Source organism: Parus major, chromosome 1, assembly GCF_001522545.3.
Source record: "Parus major isolate Abel chromosome 1, Parus_major1.1, whole genome shotgun sequence".
Classification (NCBI taxonomy): Eukaryota; Metazoa; Chordata; class Aves; order Passeriformes; family Paridae; genus Parus; species Parus major.
In genome coordinates, this window is record NC_031768.1 from 59,820,406 (window position 1) to 59,832,721 (window position 12,316).

Consider the following 12,316-nt stretch of genomic DNA (forward strand, 5'->3'; position numbering starts at 1 on the left):
CCCCATTCAGGATTCCTATTCCTCACCAGAGAACAGAGCAAAAGTCCTCTGGAAGGCTTTCCACTGGCTTCAGGGGCTGTGGACCAAGGCCACAGCATAGCAGTGAAATACTTATCTTTAGAGAAATATCAAGTACCAGTAGTGGCCTAAGAAATATCCTTGCTTCCAGGGAAGTGAAATTAATATTTTGAAAGATGGATGAGTGCTGTCTTTTCTACCCACAAAGACTCAGAAAACCTCACCCAAATAACCCTTACAGATCCTGGGTGACATGCTGGGGCGCTGCTGACAACTCTGAGCATCTCTGAGGGAATTAGCTCTTCACATTAATTTTCTGGCAGGCAGCTTAGGACCAATCTCTTCTATATATTACCTTTGATCTGCAATTTTCTTTCTTTTGCCAGGGCTTAGCTCACTGCACTGCCATATCCTCAGGTAAAAACCATGTGAGCTCCGTTGTGCTGCACAGCTAGAGAGATGAGCTTCTCCTCTCGACCCTTGCACAAAGCTCGAAGGTTAAAGCTGTTATGAGCTCCTCACTGGGACTAGCTAATTACCAACTTCAATTTCATGCACTGTTTTTATCCATTTAGCTCCTAATGAAAGGCTTTGATGCTGCATTTAACAGAAAAATTCCAGTTCATGCTCACCGGCTTTTCAAATCTTCTTTGCCATGAGAGGAGAGATGCATTTTTTTTCAGGAGGCTGAGACCTCTCTGCTGAGCTGTTAAATTCAGTGTTAGGTGCCATAGTAGCAAGAGTACATTGCATTGTTCACCATAATGGCTTTAAACCATGCAGGTTCTACTTGCATATGTGCCACAGAAAAAGACAAGGATGAGGAAAGACCCAGGTGCAGATTTCTTTGTCCAAGCCCTGCTCTGCGGTGGTATAGGAGAGGTGGGCAAAGGAGCACAGTCCCTGCTGCAGTCATTGGTGGGAGATTTCAGTGGAGGTTGCTCTTCTGGAGTCACCTTGCCCCATCTCTTGCTCTTCACAGCCACTGTGGTTTTAAATGACATGCCAAATTTAGGCCATTGGATAAAACTGGTAAACCATGCAAGGACAAGAACAGCAGTTGGAGTCTGGTGCATTCTGACTCCATAAATAACACCTGAATTTCACCAGACTTGCTTCTTTGAAGAGTGTCTTCTTAGGACCATGTGTAGGACAGCACAGGATTAAACACATGTTTAATCCTAAACGCACAGTTCTGGGTACATCAAGGGGAGGAAACTGATTTCCTGCAACAGTCCCGTGGATGTGGCCAAGAAAGATTATGTGTAACCTCTGTCTGGCAGTGATCACTATCCAGGCTTGTGACCCTGATTTTCCTCAATTATGTCATCAGGGTAATTATTTTTCCCCCATTCTGCCTGAAGGCACATTTCAGTTCCAATCTGTCCCAGCTGAAACAGCTCAGCTTGGTCTGGCAAAGAGCAGCCTGAAGATTTCATTACGTTGGATGTTAAACTCTGATACCGAGTGTCTGAATGAACCCTTTCTTTCTTTTTATGTCTTCAAACCTAATGGAACCTCCTAAATACCATCTTCCTCTACCTCCACAGCACTGCAGAAACAGCTCCTGCCAACTACATCATCAGCTGACAGTGGGGAAAATGTCCATGTGATTTCATAAAAGCAGTATGAAGGGGCAGAGACTCCCCTGCTGTTCGCAGAAGATCTTGGGTGCATCTGGAGACTGAGATGTCCAAATGGTACAGTGGGATGAAGTTAGGCTTGGAGCTTGGTTGTGTCTGCACATATGGCACAACGATCTCTCTGCTGGGTGCTTATTTACTGGAGGCTCCTTCCAAGGAAACTTTGAATAGAAAGCATGAACAATTTGGGCCTTTTTTGTCTCTTGCTGCAGAAAACAGCCAAGCAGCATAGACAGCTCAGTATCAAGGCCTCTGGGCTTTTTTGTTTGACTTCAGCAAATCCTCCTATTTCAGCATCATTTCAAAACAAGAGTGAGAATCCTAGGGTTCACCTATGACCTAACTGCTCAGAAGTGCAATTTTGTTTCACTTAAAATTCAGGCTAAACAGTTTCAAGCCTGCAGAGAAATTACTTAAGCTTTGTCAGGTTCTGAAATCACTTCAAAAAAGGTAAATAATCTCTGCTGAAGTGACTGCCCATCCTGGAGGGGTGTTTACCAGGGCTGACTAAAAGCAGAGCCATAATAGCCTTGGGTAGTACTCCCTCAACACCCCACGGAGTCCCTGTTCCCCTCCCAGCTGACAAACGCTATTTGAAAGTCTACCTCATCCTCCCTTTCTGTGTGTGCTACTGGGAAATAAAGGACAATGGAGAGGCAAAGTGTGCCATGAATTGCTCCTGAAGATGGCTGGAAAACTGCAATCCGTCACAGCCCACCTCCCACACAGACCCACAGCAAGGGTTAAGGAAATCAGAGTAGATCACAACACTCCTCTGGAGTGCTGGTTCTGCCATGCAGCAGCTGTGCCTTGTGAAGGGAAGGTTTGAAGCTTTAACTGCAACCAGAAAACCTTCCCTACAAAGAAAACACACAACCAAAAAGGTGAGAGCTTAAACTCTGACACCAGTGACTTTAAGCCATGTCTCAATAAGGCAGGCAGATTGTCTAGCCAGGATGCTATTCAGAGGTGACATCGAGCATTGATTTATTTCCAAGAAACCTTAATTACATTGTTCAAAGTCCTGAAAAAGAAAGAAGGTCTTGGAGTTACCAGCAATTCGATACCAGGCAACTGATAACAAAACCCATCAGTGATTTTGAACTGTTTTAATACACTTCTTGATATATTTCTTAGAAAATAAAAAACAAACAAGAAAACAGAAGACAATCATCAAGAGATATGCTCTTTTAATCTAACTAGCCAGTGCAGCATGCTGGCAGCAGCTTGTTCCATTACCTCCCCACATTGTCGAGGCTTTATGCTTCACTTATCTGAACAGATGAGCAGACAACCTCTATTTCCAGAGCATCCTTTGGATTTTTTTTGGTGTTTTGAATTAGTGATGCAAATCTAATTTTGCCAAAACAGGCCTAGACTCCATTACTGAAGGAGCACTTTCTATGTGGATTAACAAGGCTGCATTGTGCCACTGTCTGATGTAAGGTGCAGAAATGCCCGATTTATCAGAATATTAAATGCAAGAGCCTGTTGTAGTTTCTGTCTAGCCTACAGAGTGTACCTTTGCAGTTCTGCAGCTGAATTCCCTTCATCAAACACCTCATTACCTTGGCAAAGTGAAGGGAAATAGCAACTTAAATACTTCAGGAATATGCTGCTTATACATTAACCCATGAGCTGTAGCCGTAGGAATCAGACAAGCACCACAGCGTATCTTTTGTTTAATGGAAAATCAAACCAGAAAAAAACAAGTTCCTGTTGAGTCTGGGATGCCACTCCTGACAGAAATGAGTGTGAGGGATGAGGAATGATGTTGGTAAGGAATTCAGTCTATTTCTGTACTGGGGTACCCAAGAGCCTGTCTGAGGTGCGTGCTCCCACTCTGTGCTGAAATAAAACACGGGTATGTGCCACCCACCCCCGCCAGGCTCTGGTGTCCCCAGTGGGTCTGCAGGCTGGACAAAAGCTCTGACAGTCTGCAAAGTCTCTCATCTGCACTTCCAAGGGAATATGATCCCACAGTATCCCCCATGCTATTCCACTGGCCAATTTAAACAAAGACAGGGTTTTCTTTCTGACTGAGTAAAATCTGAGTGACCTTGTAGAATCGCTTGTTCCTTCATGGATGGGCTATCTTATGGAAATCAGTGGGGGTAATTTTTATCTATTTTACAAAGGTATTTGTAATGGAAAAAAATTGGAAATTACAGATGGATACTCCAATAGAAGGAAGCACCTAGGAACACAGTAGCAATCTTCAGGGTCTTTGCAAGCCAACATACCATCCCTTGTGACACTGTCCATTTGCAGTGAAATTGCCAAAGAAGAGAAAACTAAATTGCAAAATATCTCTGTGCAGTGGGGATAATGCATAATCCCTTTAGCACAGGGTCACTAGGAATACGATATAGGTCTATTGAGGCTTCAGAAGTTATATTTTATCTCAAAATCCCTCTGCCTCAAAGGAATCATTGCGTGGAAATTCTGCACCTCTCAAAACAGAAAATGCTCCCAAATTCATCTGGAAAGCCTTTGTCATTGTCAGCATTTTAGCTATGACAAACAGGGAATAGTTGCCAGCAATCAGCTGAGCAGCTGCCCCACCAGATGAAAAAGCTGGATAGGATGGTGACCTCTGATTTTGTGGCTCATGTGCTGTAAAGCTCTGCTGTGCTCAGGACTGATTTACCTGCCACAACACATAGGAAATAACAGTGCCATGGGCTGCTGTGTGCAAACCCAGAGATGTTATGCAAGACTTAATTTTCCAGAGAACTGTAAACTCCAGTGAACTGTGTATCTTCTCTGTCAGTTGTTGTTTATGTGCCTATTGATTTATCTATCCATCCATCCACCCAAAAGTAACTCACAGCTAGAGACTTCTCAAATGCAGTACGAATGTTTCCATGTTCCTACTTCCATTCTCCCAGGTGTTATTTTTCTGGCAGTTCACAAAACTCTTTGTCAGTGTCTATAAAGTAAAAAAACTTAATTGTGCAGAACTAGTAGTTATTTGCTGATGGAACTCTGTCTGCTGGTTACAAAGACTGCCAAAAATCATCGGCAACTTATTTTTGGGAAAAAATTGAAACAGAAACTGTAGATTTTTATTACACCAGGACAAAATTCACCACATTTTCAAAATGTACATTCATTTGTATGTACTGCTAATCACCCATTTAAGCAAATTGGAGAGCTACTGCAGCAATCATATGGTGGTTTGAACAACTGGAAGAAAAGAGTCCTCTTATTATGGAAGTAATGGGAGTAAGTATATTTCAAGTTCTTTGTTCATTCTAGACTGCCCTACAGCAGATTTTATGTACCTGCTAGGGATGAAAGGAACAGACAACATCCTCAAATATACCTGAATCTCACTTTAAATCCCCTTGAAGTTCTTTCCCAGTGCAGAAATATTTGAGCATCCCAGCAAGTCCTGTCTGTGCCAGTGAGCTTTGAAGACCTGACCTTGAAGGTTCTTGGCCCAGATTGATAGACACATATAACTCTCACTGAAATGGGACTAAACAGGGGTTATTGAGGTGATGAAGAGTCAGTTCCTCATTTTCACCATCTAACTCAAAAAGATATGGGGACATAAAACTGGGGCACTGTCAATTGCAAGTCATTATGTGAGATCAGCATTGAAGGCCAAATCTAAGGCAGGCAGATCTAATGATGCATCACTCAAAGGGAGCAGGCAATAAAATGTTCTTGATCTTTGAAGATATTATATGCTCATACACTTGCATAAAGATTGTCTTAAAGGAGATGCAATTATTTTAATGATATCCCTAAGCTGGATCTGGGCAGGTGCAAATGGCAAGTTGTATTTCTGAAAGTGCTTCAGACCTTTCAAAATAATACATTTTTGGAATTTGTGATTATACTGAGAACATTAGCTCAGCCTGAAAGACCAGGCCTGAGTAGAATAAAATCTAGTGACTTTGGAGGTCAAACAAAGGAGTTAGCAATTTCTGCTTGAAGAAAGGAGCCCAAGGAAAGATGCAATGTCTTTTTTTGGGTTTTGTTGTTGTGTGCTGTTTTGGGGTTTTTTTGGTGGGGTTTTTGTTTGCTTGTTTGTTTGCTTTTTGTGGTGGCTAAATTGCAATTGATCCTTATCCAGGTTTAATCTCTGTGTGTGAATTTCCTCAAGATGGTTTTGTATTATGCAGACCTGGGTAAGTGAGCCCTGACTCCTCCTCTTTCTTGTACCTGGTGTGCTTTCCATTTGTACCTATGCTGGGCAGAAGTACAAGATTACCCAAGCAGCAGTGCGGCTTTTCTTCATTCAGCTGGTCTAAGTATAAATGATTGAATGAAATTAAACATAATTAAACATAAAATTAGAGTGGAGTTAGGCCATATATCATGTTTTGTTCCCAGACTTCAAGCTCTGAAAAACAGAAATTATGTTTTCTGAAACCATGACTCTTATCTCAGTTGCCCAAGATTAATTTCTATTTTCCCTTCCTTCCTCCCCTGCAGCCTTTTGGGCCCAACTGCCTGAAATTTTTCTTATCTCTCTTCCTAAAATGGACCATATCTCCTTCCCTCCACCTCTTTCTCACAAGCATTTGTACAGCCGTTCCTTTCCACAGCAGGAAGCCAGAGACATGTCTGCTCTCATGATGATTGTCAGAAGAATCAAGTTGTTTAATTTCTGGTTTGAATTCACTGCTGACCCTGTTTTGACAGTCTCTTGAGGTTCCTCCCAACCTGAGTAGTTTTCTGAGACAAGCTCTGAGACACTGACCCCAGGATCACATCACCAATTGTCTGCAATCGTGCTCCAGCACTAACCAAAAATGCACATCAGAGCATCGCACACAGAAAGTGCAGGCAGAGGTACAGCTGCCTAAAATCTTTGTGGAAAGGCAGTAGTGGCAGGCCTGACAGAAATGTTGCCCAGCCCTGAGACCTTGTCAGTTCTTTGTGCACAGTGAGAGCTGCCTGCATTGCACATCTGGGAGAGCTGCAAGGTGGAAAGACAGACAGGACTTCTCTGAAGTCAGCTACGTGTGGATTTTATTGCAGTCCCAAAAATCGGGGAGTAGTACCGGGTGCTGCAGCATACGTGCTAGAGAAGTCCACTTGTAAACACACTCAAAGTGCCCCTGCATCCAAAGCAGACAGGAACATGTGCACTGAAACCACTTAGGGAAAGGAAAGGAATACAAACAAACAGCCCCAGGGCTTGCTTGCGTATGGTCTAGAAGCAGACTTCCTGTGAGATAAAGAAAACTGCTGAAAGTTTACGGTTTGATCCTGACCTGCTCACAACTCCAGGTTCCCAGGAATTTTAGGAGTAATTTGCACAGAAGACTGGCTCCTCTGCCATCACCCAGGTACACAAATTTGTATTATGTTAATTACTGCATTTGGTGCATTTGAGAGGTTTTTCCATCATCTCTTCTGCTGATGATATATATAATAAGTCAGAAGTGGAAAGGCCCCAGATTAGCTAAGTGGCTCCCTTCATTTGAGGATGACCTATTATTCCCTCTCCTGTGAGAAAACACAACATTCTATAGAAGACTGAGAAATAAGGTTCTATCAAGTCATCTTTCTCAAATCCTTTTGGGGTCCTGTTAAGATTTGAAACTGAGAAGCCCATTTAAAGTCATTCCATTTCACCCATTGTTAATTTTATTTATGCTGAAATACTTTCAAATAATATTTAACCAGTGTGCCAGCAATAGATGTACAGATGGTAAGTAGGTAGGTAGGTAGATAGGTAGGTAGGTACAAGGATAATTTATGGCCCAGAGAAAACTGTAAGCCAGTTTTACTAGTTATAAATTATGCTCTTTGTGTTTCAGATCTTTGACACTTTACATCCTAGTTAACATATATGGTGCTATAAACTAATTCTGCCCTGAGACAATACATTTCCTTGATTAAAGGGTATCATAAGGGAATATTTATTGTATCACATAACAGTAAAACTCTTTTACTTAGCAAATAATTCCAGATATCCAAAACTGCATCAAACCAAGTTTGCACTGGCAATCCCATATCTGCTTCATAAAAACCACGTTTCTCCTTTTTACACTGGATTTTTAGAAAGTAATAATAAAATATTGGAAATGTGAACAAATAAAAAATATTCAAGCCTTTCTTGGAAAAATAAAAGGAGTTTATAAGTAGTTGGACATACTTTCAGGTATGTGGATGCATGCCATTATTTCACAGAAATGGGGATATGGAGCATTGGAAGGGATCTCAAGACATTTTCTGGCTTGAGTGTACCTAGACTATGTGACATTTATCCCTGAGGATATACAAAACCATTTCTAGGATGTTCATGAAGGCAGCTCATCTGTTTCTTGAGATAAACCTGTCCATGTGGATGGTTGCAAAAAGCCCAGCAGACAATGCTGAAAAAATAGGCAACGTGAGAGGTACCAGGAGTGTAGGAAAAGTAGTGATAAACCACTTTTGTGGTTTCACTTGCTCATAATACTATTGTGACGCCAGCAAACACCCAAATATCTCTTAGGAGAGATTTTTCTAAGAACTGGTCTCTAACTAGTTCTTAGAAAACCCAGTGAAGCTGACTGCTCTATTGCTTTAGCCATTTTCTTTCCAGTGCCCTTCCTGCTGGTGCCTTATTTCTCAGGGCTTGATGTGGAAAAACGTGAGGCTGGGGACTCAAACAGATTCCTCTACCAGTTCCTCCCTGGACTGCATCAATTCCCTGGCTGTGCTCATGCGTCTGTGAACCACTGGGTGCAGGTGGTTTGGCCTCTGTGCAGTGGCACAAACACAAGTCTCCTGTCCTGCCCATGTCATGGCTCTCTCCTGCTTCCTGTGCAGGGGTTCTGCCTGTGGAGCAGGGACCAGACCAAGTGACAAGCTCCGTGAAGGCTTTGTCATAGGTGTGCCACAGCAGCCGCACCCCCAGGCTTCAGTGGGTGCTTCAGACAACTCCTGGCATGTCACCTTTGGTCTCAGAAAGGTGTGAGAGGTGATATGTGTCCTCGTGGAGGGGCACTATGGATCACTGTAAAGGCAGACACAGCAAGAAGTCAAACTGGCCAGTCAAATTAGATCTATTTTCTTCTAACCATTTTGTCTTCCTCATTCTGTTCTTGCATTTACAAACCTCTGATTTCCTCTTCTGTTATTTTAGTAACCATCTATGTCCATATTTACTTTAAGCACTTAATAGTGGTTTTTTTCTTCCTTTGTAGAAAACTGGATTGATATCCAAGCCTAACTGAGGGGTTTTCCTGAATCTATTTTCTTTTTGTGAGTTTTAAATATAAGCCTCAGTCCCACTTTGCCTGTTGTATTCCTTTTTCAGTCTCCAACTTTGATGGTTTCAGTAATTCCTATTTTTTTCCCCTCTTAACATTTTGAGTTACATTTATGCATACTGAACTACAGTCCACTATCTTTTGCAGTCTGTGTAGTATTAATTTATGAGCCATAAGCTGGAAACTGATGCTCTACCACTTTCTTTCTGTTCTAGAAACAGCAAAATTTGATCCATTTGCACCTGAGATTGTGTGTGTTACAAAACACTGTGGGAGCAGAGGTTGTCAGATATTGCCTGGGGAGCCCAGTAGTCACACAGAACGGTCTTTTTTTTTTTTAAAGGAAGAAGGGAAGAAAGTTGTTTCTGATCAGTTTTGGTGCTGTGAAGGTGTTCCCCAGTTTATGCTGTGCACCCCTTGTTTTGCTCAGACCCACAGGTTTTTGGAAAGCCCCATTCACAGAAATCTAGGGATGGGAATGCAGAGGTCAGCGCTGGTGCTCCTTGGGATGGAGAGAGGTCGGCAGCAGTTTTCTCCATGACTCAGCGTGCTGGAAATGAGAGCCAGGCTCTTGCTTTGTCCTTCCCATGACACAGCAATCTCAGAGGCAATCTCAGATGAAAAGTCAGCATCATTCACAAGCCCGTGTTCTCTGTGCCCATCCTCAAGTGGCTGGCAGAGATGATATTGCTCAGCTCAGCAACTGCCTGTTTTTTTCCTGCCAAGTGGAAATGGACCCAATCACTTTTGTGCAGGCAAGCTTTACCTTGGCTATGTTCCTTTAAATCAAAGCATTTGCAGCTCAGTAAGAGCAAAGTATACGTACAATGAAAGCCAGGAGTTCCTTTCAATATGGAAATGTTTCCCAAAATGACTCAAATTAAATTTCAAAAGAAGAAATTCATAGTTCCATGAAATTTATAGGTGCATTATAGACAAAGAAATATATTGCAGGTTAGTTGATTTAGCGTTGATCCTTTGGGCAGCACTCAGCAGAGTAGAGGAGGAATGTGATTTGGAAATACACTGGAGGGGATTCAGGAATACACTGGCAGCACCGAGTTTCATCCAATTTGAGGGGATTTTCACTCTGCTTGGATACCGTAACTAACTGGGTTTACTATCGAATTACATTTCTCTGGGTCTCCTGTAAATCTGAGAACTAATGAAAATAAATGCAAATACAGTGACTTTTCCCTCACTGCGCTCCCATTAAGCCTTCAGCTATTCTGACATAATTTGTTTCTCTTTTACCGTCTGTGTTTTTACAGGCTGTGCATGGAGACCAGAGCTTCCATACTGCAGGAGGACACACACAGGAACAGCCCAGAAGGGAGCAACCCAAAATCCAAAAAAGTGCCGCTGGGTGGATTTCAAACGAATCCTTTTGTCTGGCACCAGTTCCTGGGTCTGTGTATGCATATAGGTGAGGTTGACCTCTGTGCTAGGGCTAAAGGAAGGCTCTGGGAGTTTGGAGTGTATTGGGACCCTCTGTCAACACCTGGCATTTGAAATAGGACCTCCCACCTCAGAGGTACATAAGGTTTGCATGTCCTGTCTGCTGGGCACAGCAGACAACGCTGGCACCAGCAGGTTACATAGTAGGTGTTGCTGGCCCATGTAACATAAACTGGCTATAAAGATAAGTGGCAGTCTAGGTGACTCTTCCTCTCCATTGTGGTGGATGCATTCAGGAAAAATAAAACAGAAAAAGACTTTTCTTATTCTCAAAAATTAGATTCCTTACCTTCCATTAGGCACCAGAAGGAGAGAGCCAAAGGAATCTAATCCTGGTGATTGCACACAGCCAGGCTTGCTTAATGTAGCGTGCAAAAACCTTGCAAAAACCCACCCTGAAGCCCGTGGCAGAGGTATTGGTAAGCAGACACTTGAAAATGCTGGCTACTTGTTAATGTTTAACAAGCATGTCCTCATCTGACTCAGTGGCGTTGAGCTTTGTTTATCTAATCCCTAAATTCTCCAGGAGAAAAAAACTCCCTTTATTAGCCAATGACAAATAGGTAAAGTGGAGGACCTGGAAGAATCTTGCTGAATTTTCTCTGTCATAATAAAGCAGCCTATCCTACACAGCCTGCCCTTTATGAGATGAAGCAGTATTTTAGACTGATTTAAGCAAATCTTATTCCCTCTCACATGATGGTGAAAGAAGTAATATTTGTCTGTCCTGGAGTTTGCTAATGGATTTGAGAACTGTCTTCAAATTACCATTTCTGCCAGACTCATCTGTGGTAGAACTCAGGAACAAGTGAGGAGGCACTGTTTTGAGCCAGCCTTATTTAATTTTAGACAGGAACTCATAGTTCAAATCTGAGCCCAAACCATGCTATATAAGCATATAAATGGAATATAGCTGTGGGAAATGTGTAGGTTTTCTAGCTACTTTTCAATAATCAGACTTTTTGTATTCTATGGAAAAAATACGTTTATCCTTTCTCCTGAAAATAATCCTTGTGGAATTCTATGGGTTCATTCTCCCAGTTTAGGCATTAGGGCAAATGTTCTTTCTATGGGGAATGACACCAAAATCCTGACTTGGCTGATCAAAGAGTTGCTTTCATGCAGAATTAGACAGTGGATCTCAACCAAGTCTGCTGGAGTAGGATCCAGTGTCATATTAAGGGTTTATTTAAGTCTCCATGGCTCAGGCAGAGCGAGTGCCACAGCTGCTCATAGCTCTGTTTCATAAAATCCATGTCAAAAGTGGGACCACAAGTGGTTTTGCCTGGAAGCAGTGTGGGCTGCAGGACACATTCCCCGGTGAAGCAGGATGGAGCAACACTGCTCCAATCAGAGGGAGAATCCCCCATTCCTGACATCTGCTCTAACAGGGTTTACAAGAACTGTAGCACTTAATGAAGCAGCAAGTGCTATTTTTAGATTACGGAGCGAGTAATTCTAACAGGTTTCTTTGATACAGAACAGTCATTTCCTTTAAAAGCCCATGCCTGGTTTTACAATCTCACTGCCCATCCATGCTTCAGCCAGCAGTTTTGATTTTGTCTTTCTAGTCTGACTTTCATCTTTTGTGGTTGCCGTGGCGATAGCAACACAAACATCTCCAAAGGATGAGCTACTTCCCTTGGAAGAGGAGCATCTTACTGTGCACATCAGGACTGCAGAAATGTTTAATGCAATTTTGACCACATGGTAAACTAGTTTGGTGGGTCATAAAGCACAAATCACCATCTGGGTCCAAGGTCACGTCAGTTCCATTGAGGGAACATTTTATTTTATTCTTTTCCATTCTGAGGACTAGTTTGTTTCTCACTCAGGCCAAATCGGGGGTATAACTTATAAAGAGTATCTGGCAATCTAAAGAACTATTTATAGACTAAGTAGAATATTTACTGCCAAAAGAAGTTTCTCCTCAGATTCAGATCTAAATCAGCTTGATTATATGATTTCAGAAAC

The 12,316-nt window shown here is 42.3% G+C and overlaps 1 long non-coding RNA gene across 1 annotated transcript; it reads right to left on the reverse strand.

Moving 5' to 3' along the window:
• Positions 1–7,522: 7,522 nt before the first annotated feature.
• LOC117244446 lies at positions 7,523–10,817 on the reverse strand. The gene is made up of 2 exons (XR_004497568.1): positions 10,632–10,817; positions 7,523–9,602 (listed from the first exon to the last, which is right to left on the reverse strand). It is a non-coding gene; the product is annotated as an uncharacterized LOC117244446 (long non-coding RNA).
• Between the last annotated feature and the right edge of the window lie 1,499 nt (positions 10,818–12,316).